The sequence below is a fragment of the Phodopus roborovskii genome, unplaced genomic scaffold, assembly GCF_943737965.1.
Source record: "Phodopus roborovskii unplaced genomic scaffold, PHOROB, whole genome shotgun sequence".
In the NCBI taxonomy this organism is placed as follows: Eukaryota; Metazoa; Chordata; class Mammalia; order Rodentia; family Cricetidae; genus Phodopus; species Phodopus roborovskii.
In genome coordinates, this window is record NW_026125295.1 from 37230514 (window position 1) to 37245706 (window position 15193).

General features: G+C 36.7%; 1 pseudogene; it reads left to right on the top strand.

The window, feature by feature from the left end:
* Positions 1–14563, top strand: part of LOC127234350 (magnesium transporter NIPA2-like) — a 116589-nt pseudogene extending 102026 nt beyond the window's left edge.
* The last annotated feature ends 630 nt before the right edge of the window (positions 14564–15193 follow it).

Sequence of the window (15193 nt, forward strand, 5' to 3'; positions counted from 1 at the left end):
TTTGATTTCACTATTTTAGCTCCATTGTTCTTTTTCAGCTCAGAAAACATACTAAACTCTTCAAAAGCTTTTAATGTCTGTGCTGCATTTTTGATTTCTTCTTTCTTGGCACTACTTTTTTTCTACTAATTATTAACATGATTTTTTTTCTTTGAAATGCTTCCCTTTCATGTCAAACATTCTTTATTTTAAAGGGGTTGCCAATATCTCTTCTGTCTATCTGTCTAGTGCTTCTTTGCTTATACATCATTGTTGTTTTGTGGGACAGTGAGTGTCAAGTTGGATTTTTTTGGTATCTTCCTTATTTTCAGGGATTATAAATGTCCTTACAATCTTGCAACATTGGCATTGGCTTTCACAGTATTGTGTTCTCCAAGCATTCTCTTGCAAAAAAAAAAAAAAAAAAAAAAAGCTACTTTTTAAATGCACAGCTCTTGAGCTTTGAAAGCAGCCTTTCAGAGTCCACTGAAGACAACTAGTGTTTAAATCCACCAGGGATGCTGCCGGTGTTCCTTATGTCAGAACACTACCTTTGGTCATTTACATAAGATAAGCCATGAACTTGAAGTCAAGAGACAGCCGGGAGCATTCTAAGAAATATGATTATATAGTGTTCACAAATAGATAGGCATTGTTTATATTAAAAAAGAATATAATTTTACATGCATAAATGGGTGACTTGAAAGACTCATATAAACAGTTCTGCTATGGAAGGTGGCACTGTACTGCCAGCAGGGATCAAGTTGATGTCTGTGATCCAAGCTGCTAACAGCAACCATGTTGAAATCCATGCTGCCACTGGAAACCCTGTGGGAGTTTATGATCTGTGCTGCTCCAGGCTGCTTTAGGTAAGGAAGCTTTTTATGCAGAGGTATCAATGACTGCAGACTCATAACAGAGAATGAGACACATTGAAGGCCTCTGTGATAATTTCCTTCCCTAAGCTCTCCTCCTAAAGAACAGTCTAGACTGGAAGATATTGTAGAAAGTCCTTAAAAACTATGATTAAGTTGCTGAAGTATAGCTCTTCACAGTTGATGGCTTCAGGAGGGTTTGAAGGAGGGGGATTCAGTTTGCTTTAAGGGGCTGGTCACTGAGATTTGACCATGCTGCAGTCAGTATATGGGCAAGAGAAATTAGACTCGATGGGTTTTTGTTTTTGTTTGTTTGTTTTTTGTTTTTTTTTGGAGAGGGGATGGGCATGGGTGGGAGGGTTGACATTGGAAAAATGGGAAGTGTGATTGGGATCATTGTACTAACTTCCCAAATAATTAAAAAATACTGTTTGAGGGGAGTGAAGAAAAGGAAAAATAAAGTGCTGGTCTCATTCTTTCCCACAGTAAAATGCTGTTTCTATAATTACTCTTTATCATTATAGAAAAATATGAACATACAATGTAGGAAGATACATATGTGCATATACATATATTTGTAGTTACACATATTGGTAGCAATACAATATGTTAATTTTGTGTGAAGTTTTGCTTGCTAAGAGTGTGCCAAAAGCTTACTGAAATTCATTTTTTTCTTTATGTCAAAAGTTTGATATTCAGTCATCTGAAAATCCTAAACATCTGTGTACATTATTTTTCAAATATAAGGATATTAAATATACCCTTTGTTTACTTCTAAAATCATTTACATTTATAGATTCTCTTTTAATGTCTAACATCTGAGAAGTATATTCAGTGTGTGAAACTCATGCCAATTCATATCAAAGCAAAGACAAAGCAGTGTAGCTTCTAAAAGCACATGCAGAATTGTGAATAGTGTGGGGGATCCAATTCTCAAACCTAATGTAGTATTTTAATTTTGTTTCATCTTACTTTCCAACTCATAGTAAAACTCTTTTGAAATTTATAGGGTTCTCTGCAGAGAAAATAACTAAAACCTTTCATCTTTTGAGAGCATAATAAAGTGTTTTTCTAATCACAGATTTGTGGTATTCTCGATATGTTACTCCTGTAATTGGATGCCTTAAAATAACCATTGCAATTCTCTTAATCTATTTTGTTAAAATGACAATAATGGAGTTAGAGGATGAATATTAGAATGAAAATCCCTTTCCTAAATGAAGAATAATTATTCATGCTGGAAAATTATCAGAAACAATATCAAGTTTCATTAATAGCATGTGAGGTGAATTGTGATATTCTTACACAGCTGGAAATATTTACTCTTTGCAAATCACTGCAAGAATCAATAAGGCTATAGCAGCAAAGAGTGAAGGAATATGGAAGTGTGCTTTAGAGTTCAAATGAACTGGGTGGTAATCTAATCCAGACTTCTTAATTTATGGTTGTTTTAGTTATGCTTTTATTGCTATAAGGTGGCACCACAGCCAAGAGAACTCATAAAAGACAGCATTAGTTGGAGGCTCGCTTATAGTACCACATTGGTTAACTGAGCACCCATCACCCTCAGTTTTGTTGAGAATTGGATGGAGTTTTTGTACCAATCAATCTCTTGGCATAAATACAGGATACCAGCCTTCTCAAGGAATGATAGAAATGATCATTATTACTATAACATATCTATGGGTCTCAGTTTCCTTGATCTTTGTGGTGGCTTAAAGATGAATGGCTCCCATAGTTTTATATATTTGGCTGTTTGATTCCCAGTTAATTGAACTGTTTAGGAAAAATTAGGAGGTGTGGCCTTGTTGGAAGTGTCACTGAGGTTGGGCTTGGAAGCTTCAAAATCTCACACCAGGCTCACTTTAGCTCCCTCTCCCTTCAGACTTCATATCAGGTTGTAAACTCTCAACTACTGCCACAGTCCTGCTCACATATTCCCATGATCCCATGACGATCATGGACTTATCCTTTGAAACTTTGGGAACTAAGTAAGTCTGGCTGATAAGATGCCAGAACCTATTGGAAATATAATAATAAAGTATCTGAAAATGTGTTTATTCAGTATTAACTTTGGGTTTAAGAATTTTATTTCCTAGGCACTTTAAATATACCCTATATGTTGTTTAAAAACTCAACTGTGGTATATCCAAACAAAACAAAATGGGTGAGTCTTAATTATTTTGATTTGCTATCTATAGTCACTCAAACAAACTTTATATTCTAATTTTCCTGACTTCTTGCATGGAACAACAAAGGGCCACCATTACAGGTTCACAAACGAGATACCTTTGTGTGTGTGTGTGTGTGTGTGTGTGTGTGTGTGTGTGTGTGTGTGTATACATGTAGATGCAGGTTTTCACATGTGGAAGTCATTCATCTGATTTTGTTATTCAAGTCAAGCTAGCAGTGTTACCAGTTTCCTGGGATCCAACTTCCCTGTATCCCACCATGCTATCTTTGGGATTATAGGTGATGGATCCTGCACCAATTTTTTTAATGTGGATTCTGAGAACCCAAGCTCAGGACCTCATGCTTCTAAGCACTACATGGCCAAATAAGCTATTTCTCCTGTTTCAAACTTACATTGAAATACTTACAATTACCTTAATACCTTAATTACCTCCCGGTATCTAGTCTAAGAGAGTATCCCTCCATAGAGAATGAGACACATTTTAATGATTCCTCATAGGAGGTCTCACCCTCTCTGAGGAGTAGACGGGATGTGGAATGGGGAGATGTTGGGGTGAGTGGTAGAGTGGCAGGGAGAGGGACCTGGGATTGGTATGTAAAAACATTAAAAATTAATTTTAAAAAGATTACCATTATACCGTAACTGGTTCTCCAAAACCATCTTTCAAAGGAATTTGTCAAAAGAAAGAATGAGAAGTAGAATCCAAATAACAGTTTAACTGATGTATGCACTGTTGTGCACACTAGGTTCAGGGACAATCTGTCTTATTCTTCTGTCCTCATCCATGGCTTCATCAGTTTCTTCTCTTGCATCTGCCTGAACGGTTTTGCTGCTTCTCATTTCCCCTGAGTTGGTCTACATCAGCATAAAAGGTGAGCTAATCTACACAGAGGATAATGAATATTGATCTTCCAATTTAGCCCCATAACAGCAACAGCAGTGGATTGAGTTGGAGAAAATCAGGTGTAAAAAAAAATCTAATGGCCAAACTGAAAACAGCTGCAAGCTGTGCTTTGTGAACCATGTCCTCCTGCTGCATGCATTCAGCTTTCTCTACAGACTTTTAAATGAAAAAAAAATTTAAAAACACCAAAACATGGCTGGTTTGGGCCCTACACCAAATCTCCTTAAACTGGAAAAGTTTAATATTTTAAAGCCACAGGGGCTTTGTTCTAACACACAATTTTCAAAAACATACATAAAAACCAAAATGCTTTGACATTCTACTCCGATTCTATCAAATTCACATAGGAATTTGATCATTAAAATAATCTGAAATAATTAGTCAGATTTTTATGTCTATTTAGACCTTTTATGTCTTCACTTTGGGTATCTAATTTTTCAGTCATTTCTGATTACAAGCTACACAGTCTTTGCACTCTCACACCCTTTGCAGACCCTAGATGCCAGTGTTTAAAATATAAACACTATAGTTATTTTAAAGCATCCAGACTTGATTTCAAAGGGCATGATGTAATCACAGAGTATCTAGAGGTGTTGTGTTATGAACACATGCAGCTCTACTCCCATGGTATAAACACCTGTCCCTCCCACTCTGTATTGGACCTCACAAGCCCTCAATTATAAACTGTTCCCCAGTTCTTTGAATGTTTACAGCTAGACCCTGCCCTGACTTTCACCTATGAATGGCTAAGCTATGTGGAAAACCCCAAGTGTGAATTATTCCATGAAGATTGTCCTGGTTCTATAGTAAAAAAATAAATCTTTCCCCTTTGCCTTTGATTTTATACTTTTAAGTGTATTCAACATAAATTTCATTTGTCATATGTGAATACCAGAACAAATTACATCACATTTGGGATAAAACTTTGTCTCTGCATTAGGACTCAGTTTTCCATGATTTGATACACTACAGTTAGCTGTTTGTTAGGAAGCATGCCCTAGGATAATGAACCAAGGGTCATGACAACTTATTCCTGTGATGAAAGTGAAAGCCACATTGTAAGATTAACAAGCAGAGATAAGAAAAACATGTTTAAAGATGTAAGAACAAATTAACATTCAGTTAGCACTGTGTTGTTTGTGTTTTCTATAGCTTTTGTAGCAAATTGCACACACAGACAAGTGATGATTCTTAAAGCAATAGCACATAGTTCTCACATAGTGTTCTCACATAGTTCAGCACATTTGCTATGAGAACCAAAGTATCAGTGGGCCTGGAATCATTCCAAAGGCTCTATTCTCCACCAGAAGTGATCACTGGCCAGCTGGCTTTTAGTGATTAACACATTTCTTCTGATAATGGCTCCCTTATTCTCTCTATCCATTAGTCACAATGACTTTTCATCCATGTTCAAATATTATTCTGTTCATTACTTATGAAGGCACTTTGGACTGCATTTAGGTCTCATGCAAGATAATTTGCAATCTCAAGACTCTCAGCATGACCACAAACATCCTTTTTCTTCTTCATTTATTTTAATATTTTGGGGAGAATTTTATTCTTGAGTGCTGTATTTGTATCATTTCCCCTTCCATATTCTACCCCCAAATTCCTCCTTCCATTCCTTGACTCTCTCTCAACTTCATGGCTTCATTTTCTTTAATTATTTCGTTTTACACACAGACACACACACACACACACACACACACACACACACACACACACACACACAGAGAGAGAGAGAGAGAGAGAGAGAGAGAGAGAGAGATATGTCCAGAATTATATTGGTTTAGGGAAGCAGCAGTAGTAGGTTCTCTATTAGAATCCATGACTTCATCAGCCTTTGGTAGTTGGCTATGTTTATAGTGCTTTATAAAAATTTTTTTATAGAATTGCCTGTATCAATTATCTCCCTCTGAGAAGGCCTTAAGTCCAATTTATACTGCTACTGGTTATGCTATAGATAAATCTGCCACTATTGTACCCTTGGTTTCGCCAGCTTTACTACTGGATAGGACTTGTTTTCCTCTTTTGGAAACTTGTGCAGCACCTTCTCATATTATGAGAGCTAATCTTTGAGGATAAGGCTTTCAAGGCAGTTCCAGCTTGATTTCTTCAAGCCCTGTGTCTGAAACATGTGGTGATTTAAGCAGTAGGGTCTCACCTTCAAGTTCTGGTAGGCACGTACGACAATGCACCTTGTTTGGGGAGTCACTTAGACTCCCCTGGCCTACAACTGGATGGGAAGTTCTTCCATGCCTGGTACTGGGATTATTTTCAGCTGGTTTACTGCTCTCCAGGGGAGCATTATCACCCCAGCAGCATAAGTTTGTTTAAATTATTTATGTGTGTATACACATAAACTTATATATTATATGTGTACATTAACTAAACATAAATATGCTTCCTTGTGGATTTTTCTACCACTCTCTCCTGTATTGCCCTCCCTATTCTCTCCAGATAAAGTATTCCCTCCATTATTCTTATTTCCTCCATCATAGAAACTGTGTCCCCTCTTAAAAGATTCCTCTCCCAATCCCATCAACCTCTGGGTCTCGTTTTACCCTCCTATTTTCTGTGGTTATTCCTGGCTATACACTTCCATCTGAAGACTCAGAACTGGGATCCATAAATAAGAAAGAATGTGAGATGCTTGTCTTAGTTTTGTATTAAAATATTCAATATGCTCTATCTTTACAGTGGAATAGTATTTGATAGTATATAATACCACATTTTCACTGGTCACTCATTAGTCAATTAATTGTGTCTCTTTCTACTATTGATCACAAAGCAACAATGAACAAGGCTGGGCAAGTATCTGTGGAGTAGGATGTCAAGTGCTTTGGGCATTTTCTGAGAAGTGATATAAATCATACAGCAAATCTATGTTTAGCATTATGAAAATGTTCTACACTGAATTCCATAGTCCCTGTACCACGTAGTAATCCCCCACACAATGAATGAGGGTCCCCTTTCCTGAAATCATTATATGCATCAATTTTTATTTGTTTTCTTGCTTTTGCAGTTCCAGCTGTAGAAAGATGATAATTACAAGCATTTCAATTTGCATTTCTCTAATTGTTAAGGATACTGAATACTTCTTAAAGTTACTTTTGTGTATTCTTTTTAATGGGGGTCCTTATTTTTACTCTTTTTTATGGGTTCTTCATATATTCTGGGTAATAATCATCTATCAACTCTATAGTGGACAATGGTTTCCCTTCCACTTGGTTTGCTTTCTCATAATCAACTATTGTTTCCTTTGCTGTACAAAGGCCTTTTAGCTTATGAAATCCAATTCTTTCATTGTTAGCCTGAATTCTTGAGGAAATGGAGTTTTTTTTTTAATGAAAGTTCTTTCTTATACCTGTATGTTGTATGTCTACATTTTCTTCAGAAATTTTAGAATTTTGCTTTGTTATATTGAATTCTTAGAAACATTTGAAGTTGGTTTTGGTGCAAGGTGATAGACATTGGTCTAATCTCCTTATTCTGTATGTGTGAACAACCAATCTTCCTAGCACCATTTACTGAAGATGCTCTCCTTTCTTTAGTACATTTTTTGGGCATCTTTAGCAAATATGAGATACCTATTATTACATGTATTCATGTTTGGATCTTCAGTTCCTTTCATTGAACTACAAATCTGTTTTTTTGGTTTTTTTTTTTTTTTTTTTTTTTTTTGGTACCATGTATTCAATATTGCTATTCTTTGTAGTATAGCTTGTACTATGGTGTGATAATTTCTCCAGCATTGTTCTTGGCTGTCCAGTATCATCTGCAATTCCACATGACTTTTAGGATATTTCTCTATTTATGTGAAAAATTGCGGATATATTCAACTAATAAATAGTTCCTGACATTGGTACTATATGCTATCAAGTGAATTTTATTCACTTTGGTACAGGTATTACGTTATGGTTTCCTCAATCTGTATGACTGCTTTGGGAAGGAAATGTTGTCCTGACTGAAAACATAAGGCTACTGAAGTGCCAGGGCATGGGTGACTCATTCAAAGAAAACCAGCAAGTGGTAAAGACCTAATTCAAACCTTGACCTGTCTGCAATTCAGCACTACTTTTCTATTGTATCCTGACAGCTTCTCATAGTTGCATATGTCATATGCATATGTGGCTATGAAAGAAAACAAGTGATATTTTAACATCTGTTCTTTTATCTGCTGCCACTGTTTCTAAAAGTCCATTGATTATTACACATTCTCATATAATAGCTGTCTCTCTAGTTAGTATCTTTTAACATGAGTTTAGAATTGTTTACAATAGGCTGCACTGTGAGTGCAAAGCAATTTCATAACTATACTACAGCAGAGAACCCAATATATTTTATTTAAAAAGTTAAAAAAAACTCAAAGTTTTTGAAATATGCACATATAAACCAAATTTTAGACACATTAATAACATAATGAATATGATTAGAAGTCAGCTGTATTGTCACCATAAAATGTTAAGCTTTGAGTGAACCTTGGACATCAGGTTCAAACACATGCAAATAATATTGTGTGTTCTCCCTCCCTGGTTTCCCCTAAGCAAACCCAGACACTTTGAAATTGCATTAATGAACTCTGATAATTAACCACATATTTTCTAGTGAATATTTTAAAGTCTCATTTGGTAAAATGATTTTTTAAAATTCAGGAAACAGTAATGAGTCTTTCCTACCTATTCTGCCTCGTTTTCTTGGTCGTCGTGAGCATGAATTAGTTTTCTCTTACTTGTGGAACAAATTGCTACAAATTTAGAAAATCCAACCATCACATGTTATTAACTCACACTTCTGTAATTCAGACATCTCAGCAGATCTCTACACAGCTAACTTCTGCCCATTGATTCACAAGATTGGCAGGACCATATTCCTTCTTGCAGTCTTGAGAGAGTAATCTGCTTCCCAGCTAATTCAAGTTGTTAACATCATGCAATCACTTGTCTTTGTTAGACTTTGGATCCTTTTGCCTCACAGGGAGCTCAGTGGGATATTTGTATATTCTAGAGAATTCCTGTTTCCTACCTCAGGGACCTTTACATCCACAAAAGTACCAAGATTTAATTTAGAAATTAGTTTAAATGTGGATTTTTATTATTCCAGATGTATGACTATAAAGTCACAATATTGATTATTTTCAGGAAGCAGTCAACATTGTGCACATGAAGACAAACTACATTATATTCCTGCATTCCTGCTTCACAGTTAGTGTAAAATCAGAATATTGGGTTACTGTCTAGAATTTTGCCTAAAATGGATTGTAAAATGCACTGTGTGTTTTTATTCACAATTCTGTATTATTAGTTTCTGAAACCAGATTATTCCATACAGCAAACAATTCCTTTTATAACTCCAAATAAATGGAACTGGATGGATCCTTGTGTGAAGGCATCTGACAGGAACAATTTGCATATACGTGTATAGGTAATTCTATTGGAATATGCTTATTGTATATTGTCATGTGTTTCACAAAGACATTTTCACAGAAGTATATCATATGCTTTGGCCACATTCACTTCTACCCTCCTTTCTCTCCTTGCCTGATGTTTCTATCATGACTCCTGATAGTCTCATATCTACTTTTATGTCAAAATGATCCTATGTTTCTGTGTAAAATCTAAGATCTTCAAGAGAGAACATGTTATATTTTTCTTTCAGTATCACTTATTTTGCATAATATGATGACCACATTGCATCCATTTTCCCAAAAGAAACTATTACACAAAATTGAAACAAATGCAGTCATGTTTTCATATTGCATATGGGAAACAAATATAATCTAACTAAAACCATGTATTCTCTTATAGTTTTGGTTGTGAGCTTAGCCTTTAAAAGCTGAGCCATCTCTCCACCCTCAAAACTATATATTCTCAAAAGTGTATATATCTAATGTATCAAGAGCAATAGGTATGGTCTACTAAAGAACAGTATATAAGAAAATTGTTCATAAGGATTCTCAAGAACAAAATATTTACTACCAACAGAGATAAAGTCATTTTAGGCTATTTAATGGTTCATTTCATTTAGAATGGTTTTGTCTTGCAGCAGGATACCCCTATTCCTTTCAAATGCTTCTTTTTAGACTTATCTTAGCTAGTAATATGGGAATTATCTATAAAATGAAATCAGATATTGAGAGATGCCTTCTGCATGTCAAATGATTGCAAACCAATATAGTCAAGACATTTAGACATTTACTTCCATAGAATGAATTGTTTATTTTATTAATATTCACATTCCATTATAAACACACCATCCATACGGTGTTCTCTAACCACACGGTTTAGAGAATTCTAAACCGTGGATAATAATTGGTTACTAAATTATCCAAAGAGTAAGGACGTCAAAAAAGACATATTTTCTTTTTTCTTACAAATAAGACAACAGAGAAAATGTTCTAAACACAGTGATAGTTTAATTTAATCACATTATTGATTATTTTCAGGAGGTGATCAACATCTCTGCAAATGAAGGCAAACTGTATTATGGTCACATTACACTGCCTTACAGTTAACTGTAAGGAGACTAATGAAGGTGTTACTGAACTCAAGATCAATAATTAATCAAACTGCTCATTAGAAAAACACGTGACTCTAATAATTTGATTATGAAATCACTGTCTTAATAGAATTTATCCAAGTCATTCCAATAATTTACTATTTTATTAGAAACAACAGAGGGTATGACACAGGGGCAGGGGGTCTGATGGAGAAGCAAAATATGTTAAGTTTCTGCTCTGGTGGCAACTGCTTGCTAACAAGGGGAGACAAGAAAGGATTCACAGAAGAGCAGAAAGAGAAAGAGTTTAATATGGATGCTAAGTGTTTCCTGAATGAGTTCATCAATTACTAAAAACTATAAAGTAATAAAAGAGAAATGTACAAATGAATGTACATTTTAAAATACTGCAATGGGAGTTTACTGTAGAAATTAGACATGATACAATAGATAAGGCACTGGAAGAGCAAATGTTCACAAAGAAAACCAAGATATTCACTAAGTAGCTGCAATGTCATTAAGAAATTACTTTTTTTTTTTTTACAAATTTGTATTTATATTAGAAACAATCCCATTTTAAATATCAATCCCAGTTCCCTCTCCCTCTCATCCTCCATGGCTCACCCACCCCTATCCTATCCCCCACCTACTCCCCAGGGAGGGTGATACCTTCCATGAGTGATCATCAAAAACTGTCAAGTTATTTGGGGCAGGACCTAGGCCCTCCCCCATGAATCTAGGCTAAAATAGTATCTCTCCATGGGAGATGGGGACGGGAAGTCCATTTGTGCTCTGTGGATACATACTGGTTCCACTGCCAGAGGTCCCATAGACTGTCCAGCACTCCCAGCTGACATCCATATTCAGGGGACCTGGTTCAGTCCTACATTGTTTCCCCAGCTGTCAGACTGGTGTCCATGATTTTCCACTTGACCAGGTCAGCTGTTTCTGAGGGTTTTCCCAGCATTGTCTTGATCCCCCTTGTTCATCACTCCTCTCTCTGTACAACTGGATTCCAGGAGTTAGGCTCAGTGCTTAGCTGTGGGTCTTTGCTTTAGTTTCCATCAGTTACTGGATAAAGGCTTTAGGGTGGCATTTAAGGTAGTCATCATTCTCTTTATAGGGGAAGGATATTTAAGGTAGCCTCTTCACTATTGCTTAGATTCCTAGTTGGGGGTCATCGTTGTGCATCCCTTTAAATCTAGAATGGCTCCTTCTATTGATGTGTCTCTTGCTATCATCTATTCATTCCAGGACTCAATCTTCCTGATCCCTCCTGTTCTTTTGAAAATCAGTATAGCTCTTTCTCCGAAAAATGGGAACCAGTCTACCTCTAGATCCAAAAATTCCGCTCTTAGGCATATACCCAAAGGATGCCCATTCATACACCAAGGCCATCTGTTCAGTCATGTTCATAGCAGCAATATTTGGAATAGCCAGAACCTGGAAGCAACCCAGATGTCCCTTAACCAAAGAATTGCTAAAGAACATGTGGTACATTTACACAATGGAGTACTACTCAGCTGAAAAAAAACAATGAAATCTTGAAATTCGAAGGCAAATGGATGAAACTAGAAAAACCATCCCGAGTGAGGTAACCTAGTCACAGAAAGACAAACATGGTATATACTCACTCATATATGGATATTAGACATAGAGCAAAGGATTATCAGCCTACAATCCACACCTCCAGAGAAACTAGTAAACAAGGAGGTCCCTAAGAGAGACAGGCATGTTTGCCTGGTAAAGGAGAAAAGGACAAGAGTTCCTGAACAAATTGGGAGCATGAGGGGAGGGGATAAGCAATTACTCTTTGAATGCATTTTTACACTTAAAGTCAGTAAACATGACGTTATGAGTTGCAAAATCTCTTCTTTTCTTCCTGTGATTTTACATGCGGCTCTGCTTAGTTACTTGGTGCTAAGCATTTGGCAAGCATCATTTAAAACTCTTAGGGGATCCCCAGAAGACTGGCAATTTGTCAAAACAGTTTTTCTCTCTCTCTCTGACTTTTCCAAAAAGGGATAAGAGATGGGAGGAGACAAAGTGTGCTGGCTACTGTACCATTTATGGCAGTGTGATGCCCCACAAGATGTCATCCAGCCAACTGCTTCATTACTACCTGTGCACTGAGGACAATCTTCTCTGATACTGGAAGTCGGAACAGAACTGCAGGATGGAACACATGATCTGAAAGTATGGTGCTTCCTCATTCTTAAGAGTATGAAGCATATCTGTGCAATAAATGTAATTTTCGAAAGGGTGTTAAGAATGGAGATCCATATCTTCAAACTGGCAATCTTTGTAGTATGAAAATAGATCACTTCACGTTTTAAACTGCAGGAACAGGTTGACACATACATTTTAAAATGTGACTTTAGATGTCTTTTGATGACGGAAAATGGATGGATTTTATTTCAGTCTTTGGAGCTTTTCTGTGCCAGTTATGCTATTTTTCTTCAGCAACCCATTTTTCTTGCTTTTATTAGTACTTTGGAAATTCCATATCATGTGTTATGATACAACTTCTATCCCAAACTCCTCCCAGATCCACCTCCTCCCCTCCTCTACCCACACAACTTTGTGTCTTTGTTTCTTTCTCAACACACAGAGTACAATTTGTACCACCCATATATACTTGGATGTTTGAACTTCCCTAGAACATGGCTGATCCACCAAGGGCAAAAAGCCTCATATTCTTTGTGCTTTGACAGTTGTGTCTTTCATTGTTAACTTTCATCTATGGCAAACAAGTTTGCTGACAATTGGTAGATGCATTAACCTATGATATAACAACTTATTAGGGGTTAATTTAATATTAGGTCCTTTTAGCAGAATAAAGAAACAGTATTGAAATCTGTAAGAGAGTAGTAGTCTTAGACCCTCTCCAAGTGCCAGGAGAGGTAAGTGTGACCCCTGCTCAAGCCCATTTGCCCCTACCCACTCCTTGGAGTTCCCTGGATCTGGTTGACATGTAGTATAACTGCCCCACCAGGCTGGACCATCCAGAGTGAGTCCATATCACAGTCTTGACACCTTACAACCTGGAGGAGATCACAAGGAGAGCAACAGGAGAATCTTGGCCCCTCCCTCACACCCTCTGGGAGAGCACCAGGAGAGGCCAGACCATGAAGAGTCTGTCTACATCTAAGTTGTGGTCTGCCTACATCCACCAAGAGAGGAGAGGAGAGGACAGAACAGGAAGGGAGTGAAGGGGAGGGGAAGAGAGAGAGGACAGGAGGAGAGGGGAGGAAAGGAGAGGACTGGAAGGGAGTGGAGGGGAGGGAAGGAGAGGGGAGAGGAGAGGAGGGGAGGGGAGGAGAGGAGAGGAGAGGAGAGGAGAGGGAGAGATACCACCTGAACCCACTGGAAGAAGGAATGGGAAGACAAAAGTATAAGAACAAATTCAACAACAGAAAAGACCAATATGCCACCACCAGAGTCTAGGGATGACACACCAGCAATACCTGAATATTCTATCACAGATGAAGCAGAAGACCTTAAAAACTACTTCATGAAGATGATAGAGGAAATGAGAAAATCCCTTAAAGAAATGGAAGAAACATACCAAAAATACAGAAAACAATCTGCTCTATGATTAGAGCATTTTTAGTCTCTTGTGTGACCATCAAGGAGTTGTTTGCTGGAAAGTGTGTTCTACAGCACCCCTTGTCCTGGATTCTGTTGTTTAGCCTTGTGGTCTGTGTGAGTATGCAGATCAATCACCTAAACCAGGATCTGGACATTTTCAACACTTCCATTGTGATTCCAATATATTATGTGTCCTTTACCACTTCAGTTCTGACTGGTTCAGCTATTCTTTTTAAAGAATGGCAAGGTATGCCTGTTAATGATGTTATTGGGGAGTTTGAATGGCTTCTTCACAATCATTGTGGGGATAGTTTGTTGCATGACTTTATAGATGTTACTTTTAGTTTAGCAAGTCTGCCTGTATCTTTTTGAAAAGATGAAAAAGTAATGAATGTCAGTCTTTCTAATATGCATGTAGTTCTTAATAATAATGAAGAAGGCTTACCCTGTGGAATTGAACACACTGGTGATAAAATCTCCTGTAGAAATGGAAATCCGACATCTTTTCAAGGATACAATTGAAAACCTATAATTGTTATAGTGATTTTTGAGTATCAGAATGTATCTGAAAAGAAAACTGTCCTCAAATAATGTCCTCTGAAGACAATCTTTTTTTTAAGTTTTCACTAATTTGGACCAAGAAATTACTTTTCTTATATTTAAGCAATGGTAGCTCACTAAAATGACCTCAATACATGGCTAATTCCTAATAATATTGTATTATTGTAAAGGTATTTTAAATTTTTATTCATTCTCCAGAAATCTAAATGCACTAATGACAATTTTAAGCCTATAAAAATGTTTTATTTTTTCCATTGCTAATGAACATTAAGTGTACATTTTGTTATTCCCATCTCATCATTCCCTCACAAGACTAAGGTTTTTGATGATAAATATATGTGTATGTGGTTCCAAGAAAATAATTCTCAGGTGGTGATTTGTCACCCAAACATCTGGTTTCCCATTTGAATTTGATGTCCTCCTTTTGGAAAGCACCATTGTGCTATCAGTCAGTACTTCATGTGTCCATAGTGAGTAGAGGTCTGTGTCATCTTATGTGAGCTCTTGGACTTTTTGGTGTATGTTCATGATGGACTGTGTTGTCCTTTAGCCCTTTTAACAACTCTAGGATGTCAAAGAAAACTCATGCAG